The 11,677-nt window shown below is 52.3% G+C and overlaps 1 pseudogene; it reads left to right on the top strand.

Annotated features, from left to right (window-relative positions):
* The first annotated feature begins 1,391 nt into the window (after positions 1-1,391).
* On the top strand, positions 1,392-10,134 carry LOC119280752 (annotated as a pseudogene).
* The last annotated feature ends 1,543 nt before the right edge of the window (positions 10,135-11,677 follow it).

An 11,677-nucleotide genomic window follows, 5' to 3' on the forward strand; every position in this document is an offset into this window, starting at 1 on the left:
AGGAACACAGATGCACAGATGAATGGTTGAATAAACACCAAAGGAGGGTAACTACATGCCAGCTAGTGCCCTTACGTGACTGTGATGTTGCTGACAAGAAGACTTAGCTACTTGCTGCCAGCCAAAGTTGGGTACATCCCGCCTACTGGTCATGTACGTGATGGTGATATTCTTGACTCTGTACCTCTTGATTAACGGAAGAGTCAAAGTGTACTACAGTAGCATCCTCTGGTCCAACCCTGTCTTAGTCACATTAAGATGACAATTCAAACTTCTGCACAGGGCAAGTTTCATCTAGTTAGATTTGTACAATTATGTCAAAGAAAAGAATAGTCTAAAGAAGCTCCGCATGACTGTGATGTTGTTGACTATGAGACTAGCATGTCACCACCAAGCCAAAGTAGAATGGTTGCATAATCTTGCTAACGACCCCTCTTGATTAACAGGAGGCGAAGAGTCCAAGTGTACTACTTTAGAGTTATTTTACGGTCCAATTCTGTCCTAGTTACAGTAACATGGAATCAACGCCTTCAGACAGTGACAAGTAACAGTGATCCAAAAATGACAGATAAATACTATTCATTTGAGTTATTTAGTATATCAGGTAGCAAGGCATGTTTCACAAAAATGAGAGAACGCTCTCTTTCATAAAAAAAAAAGGTAGCAAGGCATGTTTCACAGAGAAAAATCTAAATCTGATCCATTTTACAACCCTACTCTACAAAGATAACTTCCTATAATTTCCTTAATATACTTAACACTAAGTGCAGATTATATTGCACTTGATATTTCCCCTGGTTTCCGCTGTCTGCAGATAAGAACGAATAGGATACTAAAATAAGCTAATAACTGTAGCACTTTTTAACTAGTAACTGAAAGCAATGGCAGTGCTAACCACAGCATCTCCATATGTCTGATTGATTATTTCAATGATGATTGGACTACAACCAGAGACACTGTAATCAGTCCTCAATCAAGCAGCTATCCCAATGAGTCAACAAGCCTTATCATGATTCAAACTTTGCACATGGTGCTTTACCAGGTCAGAGTTCACGAGAGTTTATTATAGTAGAAGAATCCGAGGTCCATGTAACTGCACATGTATAATTTAACCCAGAGGTGTAGGAATACAGGGTTGAAGAAAACTGAGGGCGTCTGGCTGGTGAAATGGGAAGAATAGTCTAAACAGTGATAGCATCATTCATTTCCAGACACCACATAATTTTTTAAGCCACTCAACAAGGCAGAAGTTCCAGTAGTAGCTCGGAAAAGTCGCACTCAGACACACAGCTATCATGACAAGCACAGCATCAGTACCCATAGGAGTTTAAAGCAAATAAGTGACAACTTCCTATACTCTCTGCCTTCTCTTCTTCCATCTTCATCCCCAATACATTTTTCATGGACTTCTCTGAATTTCTTGTCACGCTGCTGCTGGTATGTCTTCTCACCTATGAATCCTATGTCGAAGCAGCATCGGTGGACCAAGATTTCTTAAGAACTTGTCCATCTCACCGATGCAACAAACATGGACCCAAGATCCGGTTCCCCTTCCGGCTTTCAACCGACCCACCATCATGTGGCGCCCAAGGCATGCAATTATCGTGCTCCGGGGATGACACAATCCTGGATCACCATGTTCTTGGCTCCTGCAGAGTTACTGAGATCTATTACAGGCACCGTGTCATCAACGTCATCCCGCTTGTGGAACCATCGATGCAATGCCCAGTTCAGAAGCTCATCTCAACAAACTTAGCAACTGATGTGTACAAACAACCTCAATCATCACAAGTTACAACCCTGGTACGTTGTTCAAGAGGTTTCACACCAGTAGATCAATATAGTATAGTAGGTGTTATGACCGGTTTGGTCTATACCAGGACGAGTCCCACCGGGCATTAGTATTAGGGGCTTGACCCACAAGTTATCTTAGGCAAGTTATTTTAGGCAAGTTATCTTAGGCTAAAGTTATAAATACTAGTTGTAAGACATCGTTTGAGATCAAGCAATAAAGATATTATAATCTTCTGTTGCCCGGCTCCCTGAGGAGCCGGAACCCTAGACCGACAACAGCCAACCGCCGCCGCCCCTAACCCTAGCCGCGACGGCGCCCACTCGCCGGCGCGCCCGCTCCAGCCCTCGTCCACCTCCACCTCATCCCTATAACCTGCGTAGCCGCGCTGGTAGGAGCCCTAGTCCTACCAATTTGGTATCAGGTACCCGGGTTTCGACCATGTCTTCGCCACCTCCAATTCCGCCGCCGCCACCACCGCCGCTGCCCATCAACTCCACCACCGCCGCTGCCGCCAACTCCTCCGCCGCCGCCGCTTCCGCGCCAGGCGTCACGGCCTCGCTCTCGGTGCCGACCCTCCCGGCGCCCGGCACCGCGCCAGGCCACGGGCGGCCACCGACCCCCGTCCAACATACGCCGCCGCCATCACCTCCCCCGCAGCCGCAGCAATTCACACAGGAGGCAATGGCCGGCGTCCTCAACGACCTAGTCGCCGCGGTACAGGGCATCCGCCTCTACCTGGCAAGTCCGTACGGGCCGCCTCCACCACTACATCCCGCCATGGCCGCGGGTCCGTAGGTGCTGCCGTGGTACTCGGTACCGGGGGCCATCACCGGAGGCTACCCGGCGCTCCCCGCCCCGGCGGCTGCGCCGCCGCCTTGGCCACAGTGGACGCCGCCGCTCGCGATGGCAACCGCGCCACTCGCCGCCATCACGGGGCCGTAGTGGCCCACCTGGACCGCGCCGGCCGCATCGTCTCCCGCTGCGCCGTCACTTCCAGCGGCCACGGAGCAGGGTCCTCCACCGCCCCATCACAGCCCTAACTTGGGCCGGTCGTCGCCGAGCGGGCTTCCGATCCAGGAGGTCCGCTTTCCGTCATCGCCATCACCACTCCCCGACTGGCTTCACGGGCCGCCCTCGGCCTACCCGGGGGCCCGTCCGCCGTCCGGTTTCCCGTTGCAGCCCGAGGCGACGGGCGCCACCGGGAACTACGCCGGGCCTTCCACCATGGACCGCGCACCATCATCCGCCCTAAGCACCGTCGAGGCAGTGGGCCAGGGCGCGCCACACCAGCAGCCGCCCAGGTTCGCCAAGATCGACTTCGCCACATATGACAGTTCCGACGACCCGCTTAACTGGCTCAACCAGTGTGACCAGTTCTTCCGCGGACAATGCACACCCGCGTCGGAGCGTACTTGGATGGCTTCATACCATCTCCGCGGGGCCGCCCAGACATGGTACTACGCCCTCGAGCAGGACGAGGGTGGCATGCCCCCGTGGGATCGTTTCCGAGAGCTATGCCTTCTTCGTTTCGGGCCGCCGGTCCGCGGGAGCCGCTTGGCCGAGTTGGGCCGCTTGCCGTTCACCTCCACGGTGTAGGATTTCACCGACCGCTTCCAGGCCCTGGCATGCCACGCGCCCGGTGTGACGGCCTTACAACGGGCGGAGCTTTTCATCGGCGGCCTTCCCGACCACATCCGCGTGGATGTCGAGATGAAGGGGCCCCAAGACCTTCAGACGGCCATGTACTATGCTCGGGCGTTCGAGCAGCACGCCCAGGCCTTAACGCGTCCAGCCGCGCCACGTGGGGGCCAACAGCTTCCCCGGCCGTCTCCGGCAGCACCAGCGTCGTCCACAGCCGCCCCGGCACCCACCCCGACACCGACGCGGCCATTCAGGCGCCTCACTCAGGCGGAACAGCTGGAACGCCGACGCCTGGGCTTGTGTTTCAACTGTGATGCGCCCTATGCACCGGGCCATGTCTGTCCCCGCCTCTTCTACCTGGACTCGACAGATGAGACTGAGGAGGAGACACTGGAGGATGGCCTCAGCGCTCCAGCCCTTGCGGAGCCCGTAGCGGCACCCGCGCCCGCCCCGGCCACCGTCCTCGTGGTGTCCCTAACACGCTGGCCGGTATCCGTGATGAACGGACGATGCTCTTACCGGTCATGATCCAGGGTGAGCGCCTGGTGGCCCTAGTGGATACAGGGTCCACGCATAACTTCCTGTCGGAGACCACCATGCGGCGCCTTGCATTACAGCCAACCGGCGGTGAGCAGTTGCGAGTCACAGTCGCTAATGGCGACCGTCTCCACTGCCATGGGCTCGCCCGCGACGTGCCCATCACTATCGGCGACGAGCACTTCACCATCACCTGCGCCGGCATCGACTTGGGCTGCTTTGACTTCATCCTCGGCGTCGACTTCCTGCGCACTCTTGGTCCTATTCTATGGGATTTCGACGCGCCGACGATGACCTTCTGGCGGTTGGGCCGCCGCATTCGGTGGGACGGCATTGGGGGTGCCGCCCCAACCACTCCACTCCAGCTGGCCGCGACCACCGCCACGACCGAGCACCCACTATTGGAGAGCCTCCTCCAGCAGCACGCGGACATCTTCACCGAGCCACAGGGGCTGCCGCCCGCCCGCACGTACGATCATCGTATACATCTTCTGCCAGGCTCCGCGCCGGTGGCAGTACGGCCTTACCGCTACCCACAGTTGCAGAAGGATGAGTTGGAGCGGCAGTGTGCGCTCATGCTCGCGGCAGGCATCATCCGACTCTCCACTTCGCCATTTACCGCGCCGGTGCTTCTCGTCCGCAAGTCAGACATCACATGGCGTTTCTGCATCGACTACCGTGCCCTTAATGCTGTCACACTTAAGGACAAGTTCCCTATACAGGTGGTTGACGAGCTCCTCGATGAGCTCCACGGGGCGCGCTTCTTCACCAAACTTGACCTCCGGTCGGGGTACCACCAGGTGCGCATGCACCCGGATGACATCGCCAAGACGGCGTTTCGTACTCATCACGACCACTTCGAGTTCTTGGTGATGCCCTTTGGCCTCACCAACGCTCGGCGACCTTACAGGCTTTGATGAACGACGTCCTCAGGCCCTACTTACGGCGGTTTGTGCTCGTTTTCTTTGATGATATTCTAATCTATAGTGCGTCTTGGGCCGAGCACCTCCAGCACGTCCCCATCGTCTTCAACGAGTTTCGAGCGCACCACCTCCACCTTAAGCGCTCGAAGTGCTCGTTCGGGACGCCTTCGGTGGCCTACTTGGGCCACGTCATCTCGGCCGACGGGGTGGCTATGGAAGCCGAAAAGGTGGCAGCCGTCTCTGCATGGCCAACGCCTCACTCGCCGCGGGCTCTCCGCGGGTTCCTCGGCCTCGCCGGCTACTACCGGAAATTTATCCGGGAGTTCGGGCTTATCGCGGCGCCCCTCACGCGGTTGCTTCGCCGCGACGCTTTCGCCTGGGATGACGAGGCGACGACGGCGTTCGAGGCCCTCAAGGGGGCCCTCACGACGGGCCCCGTCCTCTAGATGCCCGACTTCGACCGCCCGTTCGTGGTGGACTGTGACGCCTCGGGCGCAGGGTTTGGCGCCGTGCTTCATCAGGGCGATGGGCCCCTCGCCTTCTTCAGTCGGCCTTTCGCTCCGCGTCATCTTAAGCTGGCAGCATATGAGCGGGAGCTCATTGGCCTTGTCCAGGCCGTTCGTCATTGGCGGCCGTACTTGTGGGGACGGTCCTTCCAGATTCGCACCGACCACTACAGCCTGAAGTTTTTGCTGGACCAACGGCTGTCGCCCGTGCCGCAGCACCAGTGGATCAGCAAGCTCTTCGGCTTCGACTTCTCCGTCGAGTATCGGCCGGGCCGCCTTAACACCGTGGCCGACGCGCTGTCCCGTCGCGACTCCGACCTCGCTTCCTCCGCCGACGAGTCCGCCAGGGCGGCCCTGTGCATCCGCTCCGGGCCGACGTTCGGCCTCTTCGCCGACATTCGCCGCGCCACTGCGACGGCCGACGACGCCGTCCGTCTTCAGCAGCAGCTCACGGCCGGCGACCTGGAGGAGCCTTGGCGCTTCTCTGACGGATTGCTCCTACATGGGCGCCGGGTCTTTGTTCCGGCGCAGGATGATCTCCGTCACCAGGTGTTACAGCTCGCCCACTCGGCGGGTCATGAGGGTATGCAGAAAACCCTCCATCATCTTTGCGCCGACTTCTACATCCCTGGCAATCGCGCCCTGGTCCGCGACTGGGTTCGTTCTTGTCAGACATGCCAGCGCAACAAGACAGAGACTCTCAGGCCGGCCGGGTTACTCCAGCCCTTGGAGGTGCCATCTCAGGTCTGGGCGGATATATCTGTGGACTTCATTGAGGGCCTTCCCAAGGTGGGCGGCAAGTCGGTCATCCTCACGGTGGTGGACCGCTTCTCCAAGTACGCCCACTTCATAGCACTCAGCCATCCATACACGGCGGCGTCCGTGGCCCGGGCCTTCTTCGACGGCATCGTCTGTCTACACGGGTTCCCTGCTTCGATCGTCAGTGATCGAGACCCCGTGTTCACGGGCCATGTCTGGCGCGACCTCTTCAGGATGGCTGGTGTCCAGCTCCGCCTGAGTACGGCGTTCCATCCTCAGACAGACGGTCAGTCCGAGGTGGTTAACAAGGTCATTGCCATGTATTTGCGTTGTGTGATAGGTGATCGGCCTCGCGCTTGGGTGGACTGGCTCTCTTGGGCGGAGTACTGCTACAACACCTCTTATCACTCCGCCCTGCGCGCTACGCCATTTGAGGTGGTCTATGGTCAACCACCCCCGCCTATACTTCCGGTGGATCCGGAGACAGCTCGGACGGAGGTTGCGGGTGACCTCATCCGCACTCGTGACGAGATGCTTGCTGAGGTTCGTCAGCGTCTCCTTCAGGCCCAGCAGCTGGCCAAGCACTACTACGACGATCATCATCGCGAGGCGGAGTTCGCGGTGGGTGATTGGGTGTGGCTGCGTCTTCTCCATCGCTCTACGCAGTCACTCGACCCGCGCGCGAAGCGCAAGCTCGGCCCTCGCTACGCCGGGCCCTTCCCTATCTTGGAGCGCATGGGGAAGGTGGCCTATCGTCTTCAGCTTCCAGCCCGCGCTCGCATCTACGACGTCTTCCATGTGGGGCTGCTCAAACCTTTCCGTGGCGAGCCACCGACGGCTACACCGGCGCTTCCTCCCATCGCCAATGGTTGCATTCTTCCAGAGCCGGCAAAGGTATTGCAGGCGCAGCTCCGTCGTGGCGTCTGGTTCATCCTCGTTCAGTGGGCAGGCCTTTCAGAGGAGGAGGCTACTTGGGAGCAGCGTGAAGAATTCCGCCAACACTATCCAGACTTTCAGCTCGAGGACGAGCTGTTTGCGCAGGCGGGGAGAGATGTTATGACCGGTTTGGTCTATACCAGGAAGAGTCCCACCGGGCATTAGTATTAGGGGCTTGACCCACAAGTTATCTTAGGCAAGTTATCTTAGGCTAAAGTTATAAATACTAGTTGTAAGACATCGTTTGAGATCAAGCAATAAAGATATTATAATCTTCTATTGCCCGGCTCCCTGAGGAGCCGGAACCCTAGACCGACAACAGCCAACCGCCGCCGCCCCTAACCCTAGCCGCGACAGCGCCCACTCGCCGGCGCGCCCGCTCCAGCCTTCGTCCACCTCCACCTCATCCCTATAACCTGCGTAGCCGCGCTGGTAGGAACCCTAGTCCTGCCAGTAGGCCTAGCCTCTTGTCTCAGTAACAACACTAGGCAATTCTGGTATTTGGCATCAGCTTCCGCATACATGTCTGACCTTCCACGGGACTGCATGGCCATTTCTAAAGGCATCTCGATACCCTTCACCTATGATAAAAGAGGGCCAAACTCAGATGACTTCGCTTTCAACGAAAGAGGAAATGGAGTCATCAACTTTGGTGAAACAACATTCACTTGGCACCTCAATAACATTACAGATGTCTGCCAACAGTGTGAACATGAAGGTCGACACTGTGGATTCAGCTCACGAAGGCGTCAAGCATTTTGCCAGCACCATGGTATTCTTTCTTTCCCTAGTTGAAATCTCATATAGTGTGTCTTTTATTTTGGAGCAACATTCTAGATTTTCTGTTTCTCTGTCCACTAGTTTGTTGAACTCTTATATTCTGATGTGAACTGTTTTTAATCTTCCGACAGGATTTCATCTATAGTTAAGTTATTTAACAAAAAATGTAATGTAGAGAAAAATTGTATCCATGAAAATCCCCAAAAAAACATTCGTCAAGAGGTTCAAGTGCCAAATTGTATGGGCAAACTTATGACGATGGACTATTTTGTAAATTCAGACCAAAAAAGTAAAGAGATAAACCTTAATTGGCCATTTTTCAGATTGCTTTAGTTTTTTACAACTGAAGATGATCTATAACTTACCAAGAGAATGCATTAACCAATATAACACCCTTTGTCTGAGGTCCAATATACATGAAGCCAACCGGAAGCTACCACACATACAAATGTTCCCTACCACCAATGGTAGTTACCCTCACGTGAGGTTTGTACGTTGTATGTAGTATCTGTCAAAACCAAGAGTATGTACGTGTAGTATGTAGTATATAAGAATATTTGGGTGGTATATATCCTACTTTTTAGTTAGTATGTACTATTTTTTAGTATATTGTTTTATACGTATAAATATGAAGGTATTTCAAAACATACAAAAACTATGGACTCTCATGCAAATTTTTCTATAGCTTGCTTTGAAATATCATAAATATAGTATATGGACATATGTACAAGCACGCGTGGTAGGATGTATTTTTCCCTATATAGTATATGTCCTTCCTAAGTCCACGGAGAACTCATGTAAGAATCAAAAATTAATTGTTCCAAAATTACTTTGTAGAAGTAATGAAGTAGCTCTTCAGTTTTTGTCTACATTAAATCATGGCAAAACTAATGATCTTCTTCCTACAAGCAGGTATACAGGTCATCCCAATTGCAGGTAATATTGCAACTCTCAATTCCTTTTACCATTCTAAATGAAATTCTTATTGCTTACCATCTTAACTCTTTTGTGTTTTCTCAATGCGATAAGAGTTGGGAACACATGTCTTCTTATCTGAATGCAACTCACTAATTTCCTTTCTTTGTAATTAGCAGCATCATCTGTCGCTGCATTTGTAGTTCTTTCGTTGATGGTGACCACCGCGATCTATCTCTCCTTGAAGTCAAGGTACAATGAAGAAATAAATATGAAAGTTGAAATGTTTCTCAAGGCATATGGCACATCAAAACCCACAAGGTACACTTTCCCTGAAGTTAAGAAGATAGCAAGACGGTTCAAGGATAAACTAGGCCAGGGTGGATTTGGAAGTGTATACAAAGGCGAGCTACAAAATGGAGTGCCTGTGGCAGTCAAGATGCTAGAGAGCTCTAAAGGAGAGGGAGAGGAATTCATCAATGAAGTTGCAACCATTGGACTAATCCACCATGCAAATATTGTCCGCCTCATGGGCTTTTGCTCTGAAGGAACAAGACGGGCGCTGATTTATGAATACATGCCTAACGAGTCACTGGAAAAATACGTATTCTCACATGTTTCTAACATTTCTCGACAACTACTAGCACCCACCAAAATGGTAGATATTGCTTTAGGTGTTGCCCGAGGAATGGAATACCTACATCAAGGCTGCAACCAACGCATTCTCCACTTTGATATCAAGCCACACAACATTTTGCTGGACTACAACTTCAATCCTAAGATTTCAGACTTTGGCCTTGCAAAACTGTGTGCAAGGGACCAAAGCATCGTTACCTTGACTGCAGCAAGGCACGATGGGATACATCGCACCGAAGCTATACTCTCGGAACTTTGGAGGGGAACTTTGGAGGGGTATCGTACAAGTCAGATGTCTATAGTTTTGGCATGCTGGTATTGGAAATGGTGAGCGGGCGGAGGAATTCAGACCCAAGTGTTGAGAACAAGCATGAGGTGTACCTCCCAGAGTGGATTTACGAGAAAGTAATCACTGAGCAGGAATTGGTTGTTTCTTTGGAAATGACAGCAGAAGACAAAGAAAAGATGAGGCAGCTGACTATCGTGGCACTGTGGTGTATCCAATGGAACCCGAAGAATCGGCCATCAATGACAAAGGTGGTAAACATGTTAACATGGAGGTTGCAGAACCTGCAGATCCCCCCTAAGCCCTATGTGTCGTCTGAAAATCGTCCTATGCCACAAAACAGGACGAACGCATGAACAACGTTTGAGGTAACTTAACTCGCATTTGAGGGAACTCAACTTGCATCTGCGTTGTAGACTGTAATGCCTTGCAGTAGTATTAGTAACATTGAACTACATGGGATTCTGCAGTGGCATTAATACTGTATATGTATCTTATCATATTGTAGTGCTATTAATCAGAAACACATGAGAGTTGATTTTGCAACAGTTGAATAAGGCGAACTAGTCGAATTATATTATCCTGTCGTTTCTGTGATTTTATCCCCTTTACCCCCTATATACTGTGGCCATTTCCTTCTCAAAATCACAAGATGAGCGTGTAATGTAAGCTCTTTCTAATACAGTGATGAGCAGATCGCCTGCTTATTCTAGAAATAGAGAGGATCATGTAAGCAGGCGACAAATCATACGACTGCCCCCAGTTAATACTAGAAACTCAGGATTCATGTCCTAAGAACAAAAGGAGAGCAAGGGGATTACCATGGCAGAGCAGCGGATTGGGGCCGTTCCGGTGAGACGCGAGGGACGAGGGTACTAGGAGAGACGAGGAGCTCGCCTAGCCGACGCCGAATTCAAGCGGTAGCTGCGCAGGTGCGACGGCCATCAGCAGGCATGGCTGACGGCCGCACGGGAGCACGACGGGGGGTTCGCTCGCCGGCAGCCGGCATGAGTTGGGCTTTCTGGGTGAGATGGGTCCGGCTCGCCTGCAAAAATGATCGGCAAATCGGTAAATGCACAACAGGCCACGCTGGGAGTGTTGTTGGGCCGTGGTCTTGCCGCAGTGAGAATCTCAGGCCGGGCCACGGTCCAATTTGAATTCGAACAAAGCACGCGGGCAAAGTCAAGGCGTGAAGAGAATTGCCGTTAAATACTCTACTTATTTTTACGAAAAGGCTATAGCTCAACCGGCGAATCTAGCATGGGTGTCCGCCGCCTCCTTTGATCGACAGGTGGCCTGCTGAACCACGCATGTCTTTCTACCTCCGACGGGCTCACGGCGAACGACGGTGGTGTTTCTGTTTTGCAACATCTACCTTGTTTTAAGAAATATTTTTGCAACATCAGTTATGTTACATAAGTTTTTGCCGTAACATCATATTGAGGTGAAAACAAAGTGATTCTAAAGAAGAGAAAGACATCCAGCAGCTTGATTTTGTCGTAACTCGGCCGATGCGTACCTAATTTTTTTTATAGGTGTATATAAAAGCAAGAGCTTTATTGCTGGCTGGCGTTCAAGTTGCCAATAACAAATTCAGCAACTTGTGCTGATACATCATATCCCAAGGCAAAGCAACATTAGCATCACAGTTATAGCCTAACCGAGCCAGCGCATTGGCTCCGCTATTTGCTTCACAACGGCAATGTTGGACAGTACATGAAGAGAACCAAGTCATCTTCAGCTCATCCAGTTCGACCGCATGAACAGAGAAGTCCATTCTGGGATTATTCAGGGCGAACGCCAACTCCTGAGAATCAGTTATGTATATGTACACGTATTTGTATACATATGTAATTGTATTATGATCATCTATATAAAGAGACGTGAGGCTGGATGTTACCCACCCACGCAAAACCCTAAACCTACCTCTTGTACTTGGTATCAGATGTTTGGGGTCCCGTTA

This window comes from Triticum dicoccoides, chromosome 3B (assembly GCF_002162155.2).
Source record: "Triticum dicoccoides isolate Atlit2015 ecotype Zavitan chromosome 3B, WEW_v2.0, whole genome shotgun sequence".
Lineage (NCBI taxonomy): Eukaryota > Viridiplantae > Streptophyta > Magnoliopsida > Poales > Poaceae > Triticum > Triticum dicoccoides.